The sequence below is a fragment of the Argopecten irradians genome, unplaced genomic scaffold, assembly GCF_041381155.1.
Source record: "Argopecten irradians isolate NY unplaced genomic scaffold, Ai_NY scaffold_0350, whole genome shotgun sequence".
In the NCBI taxonomy this organism is placed as follows: Eukaryota; Metazoa; Mollusca; class Bivalvia; order Pectinida; family Pectinidae; genus Argopecten; species Argopecten irradians.
The window spans coordinates 12,024-24,080 of NW_027187817.1; the positions used below are offsets into that span (position 1 = coordinate 12,024).

Consider the following 12,057-nt stretch of genomic DNA (forward strand, 5'->3'; position numbering starts at 1 on the left):
AGCGTTGTATATTGATGTCACTCCAGCGTTGTATATTGATGTCACTCCAGCGTTGTATATTGATGTCACTCCAGCGTTGTGTATTGATGTCACTCCAGCGTTGTATATTGATGTCACTCCAGCGTTGTATATTGATGTCACTCCAGCGTTGTGTATTGATGTCACTCCAGCGTTGTATATTGATGTCACTCCAGCGTTGTATATTGATGTCACTCATGCAGCGTTGTGTATTGATGTCACTCCAGCGTTGTGTGTATTGATGTCACTCCAGCGTTGTATATTGATGTCACTCCAGCGTGTATATTGATGTCACTCATGCGTTGTATATTGATGTCACTCCAGCGTTGTATATATATTGATGTCACTCCAGCGTTGTGTATATATTGATGTCACTCCAGCGTTGTATATTGATGTCACTCCAGCGTTGTGTGTATATTGATGTCACTCCAGCGTTGTATATTGATGTCACTCCAGCGTTGTATATTGATGTATCTCCAGCGTTGTATATTGATGTCACTCCAGCATTGTATATATATTGATGTCACTCCAGCGTTGTGTATATATTGATGTCACTCCAGCGTTGTATATTGATGCTACTCAAGTTCTGTATTCTGATGACTATTAAGCACTATCTGCAAATATATAAGTCAAATTTAAAACCAATGAAAAGTAATTTTGGTAGTTGACATTTCAACACATAATCCATATTCCATAAAGGATGTATTCTTCTGAGGTTTCAGTCTCATTGAATTCTCGTTTTGACATAGATCAAAGAAATTATGATATTTTCAATTAAAATCTATCAATATCTGTAACAAATTGCCAGTTGCTAATTTTGTCAAAAAATTACATTTCTATTCTAAGTAGATTTTTTATACAGGGATTTTAAGAAATTGACACATTTTGGTGGCCATTTTGAAAATGTTTTTTTTTTTTTTTTTTCGCTTTGAGTAGCGCCGAAGTTTTACAATTTTTTTCTGAAATTGTTTTTACTTCAATCATCACTGCGCCAGTATTTTTAGCTGTATCGAGCTAATTTTTGTTGTAATTTTTTACAAGCTTTGTGGTAATTAAAACATTAAAGATGCTCCACCGTTGACAAATAGTATTTTTTCTCAATATAAAACAGGAGCAGACGAAATAGTATTTTTCTTCAGTTACAAAAGTAACTTTCTTTACACCATTACCACCATTGAATAGTTTGAGCTTCTTCTTTTTCTTCAATATAGAAATATTTAAAATAATTTATTGCATCCCGAAAAAATTCCGTGGCACTATGTCCTATATGGAATGAAGTACTGATTGTGCATACACCAAAAGCAATATGAATTATTTAATATTATTTTTTTGTGTTAATTAGACATGTATATACATGATCAAACACCAATTAAAGTTCAAATGACGAGTAACATTTTTGCTCTATCGGCGGTGGAGCATCTTTAAGCATTACTGTGTGAAATGATACGTTTTTGTCACTCAATGTTAACATTAAATGGTAATCTTAGCACTTTTATTTTTACTCTAAAATATTGAAAAATAACTGATATTGAAATGGGGCAAAAAAGTAAGCACACACATCCCCACTTTTCTGCCTGATTTAGAAAGAGCAATCTTTTTCCCTATTGATATGCAAAATATTTCCAAAAGTTTAATACTACAACTTTTTAAAAAAAAGTTAAATCTGGCAATAATGGCTGAAAATGGTGCATTTTGTTGCTCAAAATTAAGGGGTAGGGGTAGCATATGTCGTTATTCGGAGAAAAAATATGAGTCTTACTAACCATCACTGCTATTTCTCTAAAGAATACCACTGGAAAATAAATTCTACAAACATCCATACATATCCAACATCTCATTAGGAAATTAAGGCATTAATCTCTGGTGTATATGGTCAAAACGACAAAATTCCCATAAAATCCAATATTTTGTCAATTAGGAATCTTTGAGTGACAATAGCTCAAAAACAAGCACACAGACATCTGTTTTTTTCTTCCATTTTCTTCGAAGTATGAACTCCTATTTCCAAAAATCTGTATGAGAAAAAAAAGTTTAATGCAAGAAAATTTTGACTTCTCAGAGGAGTACATTCTTAATATAAACTCTATGTACAACATTATAACATCTGCTCATTTTTGGTGTCTTTTTTCACTTCAGATCAAAATCAGTCTAATGAAATACATAACAGTACAGATAAGCAAGTCGGTAAAATGGAAAAAAAAATCTTAATATGAAACTCTATACATCTACTAGTGATTTGCTTGTCATCCTGCTTTCAAAACGTTGTTTCCTCATTGCTTTATCCTATAAGAACATCAAAAGTATCATGGTTTTAGGTTAGCGTTATGCTCAGATGATCTTTTGAATATTTTATGTGGCATCAACCATCAGAATTTCAAAGGTTTAGGATTTTGTTAGTTTAATGTCCAGGGTCATGTAAGGACGTGCCAGGTTTGTTTGTGGAGGAAAACCGGACTACCCGGAGAAAACCCACTGACCAACAGTCAGTACCTGGCAACTACCCCACATGGATTTGAACTCGCGGCCCAGATGGAGGGGTTGTGGTAATATGTTGAGACATTTGGCCACTTGGCCACCACCGCCCCTCGGAAATTCAAACTATAGTACATTATTGTCAAAGTAAATCTGAGACAAGATATTGATGGTATACAATAAAAAAGTCCCTATATGGAAATGAAAATGAAAAATGTCCTAAATATTTGTATGGGACAAACAAACTCCTCAAACAAAAGTGTCCTATCAGTGTATATGTCAATTGACCTAATCAATGGTAAATTCTACTGTATCATTAAAGCAAGTACAATACATGATTTTGTGGCTTCACCTATAAAGTCTTATTCGTAAATACAAAACAGATTCCCATTTCATCACTTTAATATTTGGAGTTGACCCTGTCATATTAATGTAAATATGACTAACCTTCAACCAAAAATGGTAGAAATCTCACTTATCATTATGGGGAAAAGTACAGGCACATGAATAATATGCATGGCTCATGGCTATCTATCATTATTACTTCAAAATTAAGTTATACCTATACTACATTGAGCACAATATTGTACCTTTAAAAGGCAGTCTTTGTGAGTCTTTATCCTGCATCCTTTAATCGAATGTATCACTGTAATGCTTCTATTCGCATGATTGTCTACAATAAAGAGATGAATACATATAAGTACTAAATCATACAACTGCTGCAACAATTAAAGTTTTATATTCATAGTAAACAATATTGAAGTTAATTTTTCAAAATGCACACCATCGTGTGAAAATGACTGTTAGGCTAAAAAAAACTTTAATAGTTAAAGGTATATATATATGTAAGCACTGTGCAATTAGAATTTCTACAATTAAGGACCATTATTGGCAAACACAGTCATGTGTACCATATAACACTACACACACTCAGATACATAGAGACTTAGTTGGAATTTTGTGTTCTTTGAATCTTGATAAAATCTTTTAAAAATTTTGATCAGCAGGTTTGAAGGAGCCCCACCCTGTTATTAAATTGACTCAGCTAAGCAATATGCACATCAAAGGTCTTTACACAATCACAGACAAAAGCAGTCTGTGACTTTAAACACTAATCTGATGCCCACAACTAGTAATTTTACCTCTGAAGTGTCAAATGTAATGAACTAGTCCGATAGGTCTAGTGGCTCACCATTTCAAAGTGATAAAAATTGGTAAATATACTAAATTTACAAGAGCGGTGGTCAATTGCATTTTTCTATACATTTTGAGTGCATTCTGTATCCAATTATTTCAGCCCAGATGCATCATTTTATACTGGAATTTGAGTCCAAAATCATAAACTAATCATGACTGATGTGCTGAAGCAAAATGGCTGTATATATTTAATTTGGACTGGTGATTAAAAATGCTCCACCGGTCCGCTGACAGAGCATAAATGATACCCATCATTTGAACAATAACTGTTGTATAATCGTGTTTTTTACATGTCTAATTAACACAAAAGTGCATATAAAATAATGTGTTTTTGCTTTTGTTAAATGCACAATCAGTACTTAATTCCATATAGGGCATAGTGGCACGGAATTTTTTCTGGATGCAATTAAATTATTTTTAAAATATTTTTAAAATAAGAAGCTCAAACTTTTAAATGGTGGTAATGGTGTAAAGTAAGTAACTTTTGCAACTATAGAAAAATACTATTTCGTCTGCTCCTGTTTTTGATAGAGAAGAAATACCATTCGTCGGCGGTGGAGCATCTTTAAATCGTAGGACTAGTAAAATTTTGGGGTTTACTAGTCCAAATGAATAGCAGTGAAAAAAATTAATGTCACAGACTGCAAAAGGAAATTTGAATAACCAACTATTAACAGATGGTGCACTAAAAAAAAAAATTTAACACAATACTTCTATAGATTATGTTACAATCGGCCAACTGACTTACAATTGAATATATATCGGTTAAAGATGCTCCAGCCCTGACAAATGGTATATTCCCTTTCAACATAAAAAGAGCAGACAAATAAGTATAATTTTTTTCTTTAGTTACAAAAGTCATGCAATACTTACTTTACACCATTACCACCATTGAAAAGTTTGAGCTTCTTATTTTACTTCAAGATTAAATACTAAATATAATTAATTGCATCCCGGAAAAAGTACATGGCAATATTACCCTATATATGGAATTAAGTACTGATTATAAATCAGTTATTGTTCAAATGATGGGTATCGTTTATGATCTGTTGGCAGTGGAGCATCTTTAATACTTACCTATTCACGTACATGAATTCTTACACCAATCTTGAAATTTCAACATTATCCAAGAAATTTAAGTAGAGTGCACATTTGAGTGATAATATGTGTGTCTTAATAATCCTTTCTCAAAATATACTATGGCTATTTCATATATGCATGAAACATAGTTATATATATATATATATATATATATATACACATGTATATACATACAGATATCTGAACATGCATGTATAGAAATTCATTGTTATGTAATGCATTTGTGCATCAATTATGTTTCTCAGAGAAAATATGGTATGTCACAATCAAAGCCTACCAAAAGGACAATCAACTCTGTTATATCTGCAAAGACAAACAATTTCATGTTGTGTACATACCAGTGTGATAGTTATCCAGGTGCGAATTCCGAAATGTTGCAAAAATATTCTCCATGGAAGTGTTTATTTTAGGCAAATATCTTCATCCTATGCAAGATTCTTGGTCAGCTAGACTAGCTTATATCTCATGGTCTTGGAAATCTAGAAAGCAATATAAAAAACACCAAAGGTTAAAGAATTCAGACCTTGAAGGAGGCTCTATGTCTTATGATTTACATTAACTTTTTTCAGCGATGTAGCATCTCTAGTATTTTCTTCAGTTACCAAAGGTACTTACCGATAATTTACACCATTACCATTATTGAAAAGTTTGAGCTTCTTTTTTTTTTTTACTTCAAGATAAAGATATTTACAAGAGATCCCTCTTGACACCCATCAAAGAATGATCTATATCTGACGCTGGAAAGAGGGATCTTTTTTCTGCTTTTTAAATTTCAACTATCAAAATCCAAGATGGCGTCCTGTAGGCCATCCTGTTAACCGACCAGTATCATAATATAATATGTGAAATTTGAGAATGGTCCCTTCAGCACTTTCTAAGAAATAGCAGTAACAAGAATTGTTAATGGACAGACAGATTGACTCTGGACCACAGACGAAAGCCGACTTGAATTAATTGCACCCTGAAAAAAACAAATCCATGTCACTATGACGTATATATATGGAATGATGTACATTATGTACTGAGTGTGCATGAACCAAAAACAAAATGAATTATTTTATATGTATTTTCGTGTTAGACACACAGACACATATCAACATGATTATGCATCAGTTATTGTTCAAATGATGGGTAACATTTATGCTCTGTCGGCGGTGGAGCATCTTTAATCTTAACAGACATTCTCCAGGCTTTTTCATGAGAAAATTACTCATTTTTCCAAAATGATGATTTTAAGTGATTATGTGTAGCTACTAGCTAGCAGGCCATTTAAATTTTAACAGGGGCATGCAATAAAAAAGGACTTTTAGGTCTAAATAAAGGGAATGTTTTATCTGATATTTAGCAACTGGGTCTGGGGACTTTTTTCGGGCATTACATGTAGCATGAGGATACACTTGTGTCTTAATTGAGGACTTACCGTAACATTTAAAATGGGAAGAGGGATGGTATAGGAACTTATATTTTGGTTGATTAATACAGTCAATACGTTATCTAGTTTCAGCTTCCTAAATTAAATTTGTAGGTTCTTCTTGGTTATTCTACATATTCTTTTTGGAAAAATTCCAAACAGACATTAACAATATTAGATTTGACAATTAAAATGGCTGTTTCTGCTTAGCAACTTACAAGCTTAATCAAATGGGAATTCAGTTTCCATATGTGCATTAAGTACTTGAAAGTGAGAGGGAAAAGAGAAAAGCTTGGAACAAATCCCTCTTTCCATTATCAGAGACAATTTATAACATTCTTTAATGGGCACCAATTCAATATCCCTCTGGGATCTCCTGTTTGAACCTCCTTGTTTACATATTGTTACATGTTTTGAAACACCTCAAGCTTACATGTACAACCATCGCTTTGCTGATATTGATGATCAGAACTGTCAAATACAATGTATTATTCTGAAACAGAGAAACTAAAGATGAGCAAGTATTGAATTGTTTAAGGTAAACATGGCATGATGCGAGAAAAAATAATTTTGGAACAAGAGGGAGTTCAAAACCAAATTTAGAGCATAAATGATACCATCATTTGAACAATAACTGATGTTTGATCGTCTATAGATGTGTCTAACCAGCACAGAAATACATATTAAATAATTTCTTCTGCTTTTGGTTCATACGCAATCAGTACTTCATTCCATATATGGCATAGTGCCTACTAGATTTTTTTTGGGATGAATTAATTATTTCAAATATTTTTATCTGGAAGTAAAATGAGAAGCTCAAACTTTTCCATGATGGTATTGCATGGTGTAGTGTAAGTAGCTTTTGTAACAGACTGAAGAAAACTACTAATTTCTCTGCTCAAGTTATTGATAGAGAAAAAATGCCATTTGTTTGGTTTTTTTTTTAAATGGACCTGGCTTATCTTCTCAATTCAAGCTATAGTAGATTAACACGGAGATGAAAGTAGAAGTCCGAGAATGAAGCAAAAAAACTTGTATTAAAGGATTTGTGCAGCCAAAATTTTTGTTCATAATACATCAGAAAATTGCTTTAAGAGATATATAGAAAAATTCCCACCCAACAAATCGTGAAACGTTTAGCGCGAGCTTGGTCGTAATGTAAGGGTAGTGTCGACTACGGTTCAGATATGATGAGCTAGCGCCCGGCCGTCACGTGGATTTGTGATGTCATACTAGTCCACGGCTTCACAAGGTAGGCCTACCATATATATACAGCTTATACCTATTAAAGGCAAGAAACTTATTTTGAAAACCACTTGCCCGAATTTAAGATTTCAATCTAATTTTACCCAAAACAGGTTAATTAACATTAAAACCGGGCAAGTTCATATAGCCCGGGAGCATATTTTACTGGTCTCGGCCAATCGGACCTGGGATATTTCTTTCCCTATCTATATACTGTACATTAGATCTACAGTTTGCCTGTTCGCTACATGTACACGCTGCAATTTCCTATTTGACTGGAATAAATTTCAAGAATAAACCTTTAGTTGAAGTAATTCTTGGATCCATTTTTGTTGCTGAATGAGTCAATTTATATGTTTCACAAATATGTACAACATAATAAGTGTACATGCATATATAAATTCCTAGGTGTGATCATGGATTTTCATTTCATATGGAGGTGTCAATGAAAAACCTAGAACACAAGTGTATGGGCTATCTATAATTCAAACTAGAACTGTCGCCAGAGTGGACAACTGATACCTCCCGCTACAAAAATTTATAACTTCACTTAGTGGACATTGTAGAACCCTATACTAAGTTTACTGAACTCCCCTTTATGTCACGAGTCTGTATGTGTACCAGATTTAAAAAAAAGTCTATGGGGGTATATATAACTGACACCTAAAACGTGACCATTATGATATGTCTCTAATGTTGACATGATTACATCAACTGATCACTGTCAAAATGGCTGTTCCATCTTGTGGATTAAATCGTCATTACCACGGTTTACAAAATGGCGGTTCCATCTTGTGGATTAAATCGTCATTACCACGGTTTACCTTGTCTGGCTTAAACTATGTTAATGCAGAGACCCCCAAAATGAGTTAATAATTTAAATATAGGTATTAGACTATCTTCCTATGGTATCTATTGAAACTATATATACTGGTAAATTTGTGGTCATTACCAAATTTTAAAAATATGAGGTTGATACGTTGTCAACTATTTCACAGTGTAGCGGGATTGGACTGGGTCCATCATCGGCTACTGTGGTCCGTGGTCCTGGGTTTGAATCCCAGTCTGGCCGCTATAGCAGTTGCAGGTGTCCATATGTCTCCATTTTTTACTTGATTTTCACAGAGCACATTTTTATTGTCTGTATAAGAGAGATATAATATAGAGGTTTCCCAATGCGTGACTGTTCTTTATCATATGTTTATCAAATTCGCGTTACTTAATTTTCAAATTTTGAAAAGACACAAACTTTAGCGAGTCACGCATTGAGGAAATTATTTATCCCATAACTTTAACTCTAGTCTATATTTATACCGTGGTGACCATTTTCTCGTCTTCATTCAGAGAATCTAACTTACCACCATACAATGTGTAGTGATATATCTTTACGCCATAAAATATAGTGCCTAAAAAGAGCCAATATTCAGATTCTACTATTTAATACTTTAAATAAGCAACTACCTGTTAAACAGTATTTATTTAAAATGTGAAAGTTGGGAGCCAATCGGAGCTTAAGAGCTGACCCAATCGGAGGCTCCATAGGCGTTTACACAATGGAGTGTGTAGAAATATGTGATAACCAATTGCTATGGAATTTATCACATGGGTTTTCCGTTGTGAAATGGGATCAAATTAATAAATAGTCTAAATCTTTTTTGTATGAATGGGGTTCCAATACCTCACAATTCAAGATATCATATTTTGCCATTTTGGTAAATAAAAGACGATTTTAATGTAAACATTAACCTAATATTATTGAAATTTATGTTCTTGCACTATTATCTGATTATTAAAAAAGCTACTCATACAACATTATGCGGAATCGGACACAATTAACAATATTTTTTGTCACCTTCCTAAGAAACGTCCTGGAATAAAGGTCTGACTGCCGATGCAGAATGAAATTTTATTGTTTGAATATCGCTATAAAGATTATCTTTATTTCTTAATGATACGTGCTGATCACGTAAGGTCATAGTTACCCAAATATCAGTAGTTATAATAAAATGGTGAAATTTGGACCACGGCGAAATATGGACACCCGCTACTTGGAACCCAACCAGTAGTCGTGACTGAACAATAGTTTGTGTGCATATCCTACTCTGCATCCAGATTTCTGAATGTCTGGAGCTGCTGACAAATATTTCATGATGTCAGATGTTGTTTAGTTTATGTAGAAACAGTGTATTTCATGATATGCAAACGATTCTTTTTTTTCCAGATCAAGACTAACTGCTCCTTCACGACTACTGGTAGGGTCCCACTATTATACATTTTCTCCTCTCCTGCTACTATATTTATTGCAGCAAGTACCAAACGTATGTACATTGACAAAACTTCATAATTTGTGGTTTATTTTTTGTTAATAGAGGAAAGTTTGGCTGTGCACGGGTTAATTTGTACTCATAAATGTGTAGTAAGATTGGACTAAGTCGTTCATTGGTGACCAGGTACATAATGTAGCTCAGTCAGTTGAGCACTCGGCTAGTATTTTGGGGGACCCGGGTTCGAATCCCGGTCTGACCGCTACATTTTCTCCTCTCCTGTTACAGAATTGGCACCCAACTATTTTAAATAACCCACAGTGGTGGTGTTTTAAGGTCTCGTATGTCTTCGAGGAAGAAGACTTCGAGAAAGGAGGAGGAGTATAGTGGGATTGGACTTGGTCGATCATCGGTGATCAGGTAGAGCCACAGGGACTTGTAACGTAGGTTGTGAGAAAGTCTGTTGTGTATACATGTGTACTATAGGCCTATATACTATATAAAAGGACAAGGGAACCAACGGCTCGCTTGGAAGAGGTACACCTGCCTCTACAAAAGTCGCCGGTATTCCGTCAAACATGCATAAATATGTATATATTAAATACTTATATATTCTTAAATAAATTTTCGATACGGAAAACACAACTTCAGACACGAAATAATATATTAACATACCTTTATTTCACTATGAACGCGGAAAATGCAGTCAGATTTCCTCACTGTCGTTTTGCTTGTCCACTGAAATCTAGGTTAAACACGTTTGAGTGGATATTGTGTACCCCATACCCGGACCCGAACTGGAAACCCCATATACACAGTGCCTGTATACTAAAAGCTACAATATTAATGTGGTAACGGTAAAGTAAAACATTAGAGTCTCGACTTAAGTTAGATTCTTCAATTAATGATACGTGTATTTCAAATAAAGGTACTTCTAAGAACCTTAACCATAAAAATTTAATTTATACAAAGTCTTGGTACAGAATTCCAGTGCAGTATCGGGTAAGGGCGGGTACACTAAAAAGGTACCCATCATCAATTACAATATGGCGGATTATACGAACAAGAGTCGAGTGCTGGATAAAAAAAGTGTGATTCCTCGCTTAGTTGTTGGATTGGATTAATGAAAGAGTTATCGGAGATAGCCTATTTGTATTTGCAATGGGAAAATATCACCAGAAAGTGAAATGAATGCATACAAAATTTGTTACAAGGGAATATGAGTGCCTTTGACCTAGATTTCACTGGACAGGCAAAACGACAGTGAGGAAATCTGACTGCATTTTCCGCGTTCATAGTGAAATAAAGGTGTGTTAATATATTATTTCGTGTCTGAAGTTGTGTTTTCCGTATCGAAAATTTATTTAAGAATATATTAGTATTTAATATATACATATTTATCCATGTTTGACGGAATACCGGCGACTTTTGTAGAGGCAGGTGTACCTCTTCCAAGCGAGCCGTTGGTTCCCTTGTCCTTTTATATAGTATATAGGCCTATAGTACACATGTATACACAACAGACTTTCTCACAACCTACGTTACAAGTCCCTGTGGGTAGAGCACTCGGCTAGTGTTCTGAGGGTCCCGGGTTCAAAACTGATCTGGCCGCTACATTTTTTCCTCTCCTGTAACAAATGTAAACCCATGGCTAAATGGAAATTGTACTTCAGTATCCATCCATGTTAACAAACTAACATAATTAAAGTTACATGTATAATAAGAGCGCATCTTGACATGCCTCCGTTCACAGGAGTTTGACGTAGTATATAGGGGTATTTTTTAATATATGTATTCTATATATTATTGACAGAACGTCAAACTCCTGTGCTCTGTTCTTAACTTACCACATCGTCGATTAGGCCTAGGCCTACTTATTTGTGTCAACACCGTACCGGGTACCACACTGCTCCATCACTTCCATCCCGCTCTCATCAAACGCAGATCTGCATCAATCTGGGGTCAATCAAAAGCTTATCGCGGGATTTCCCCAATTCCGAATCTCGTTTAAGACCCGACGCTTCATTGGTTAATCCATATAAGGCTATTACACATTTTTCTCCACTCTATCTACTGATAACTTACCTGTAATTAGCCCCTATTGTTCTCTATTCGCCCTTATTAAAATAGGATATAGCTCGTCATTTACCTGTACAACATCGATCACCATGGGATGTGTTAATTACACGCGTCCTAACACCCCTTCCTCCTCCCGACAGAAATAATAAATGTATTAATTATCAAAACTACAAAACTTAATGTGATTTTCACTTTTTTATTATTATTATCAGAAGCATATATCATATATGTATATATGTTTCTCTATTATTATTATTTCTGCGAAAGCAA

The 12,057-nt window shown here is 34.4% G+C and overlaps 1 long non-coding RNA gene across 6 annotated transcripts; it reads right to left on the minus strand.

Annotated features, from left to right (window-relative positions):
* Nucleotides 1-381: 381 nt before the first annotated feature.
* LOC138312515 (uncharacterized) lies at nucleotides 382-11,711 on the minus strand. Of its 6 annotated transcripts, XR_011206968.1 has the most exons (5): nucleotides 11,556-11,706; nucleotides 11,249-11,336; nucleotides 5,127-5,267; nucleotides 3,081-3,163; nucleotides 382-632 (listed from the first exon to the last, which is right to left on the minus strand). It is a non-coding gene; the product is annotated as an uncharacterized lncRNA (long non-coding RNA). The 6 variants fall into 6 exon arrangements; XR_011206967.1 differs by lacking the exon at nucleotides 11,249-11,336 and having other exon boundaries at nucleotides 11,556-11,711; XR_011206970.1 differs by lacking the exons at nucleotides 11,249-11,336; nucleotides 11,556-11,706 and adding an exon at nucleotides 8,397-8,550.
* Between the last annotated feature and the right edge of the window lie 346 nt (nucleotides 11,712-12,057).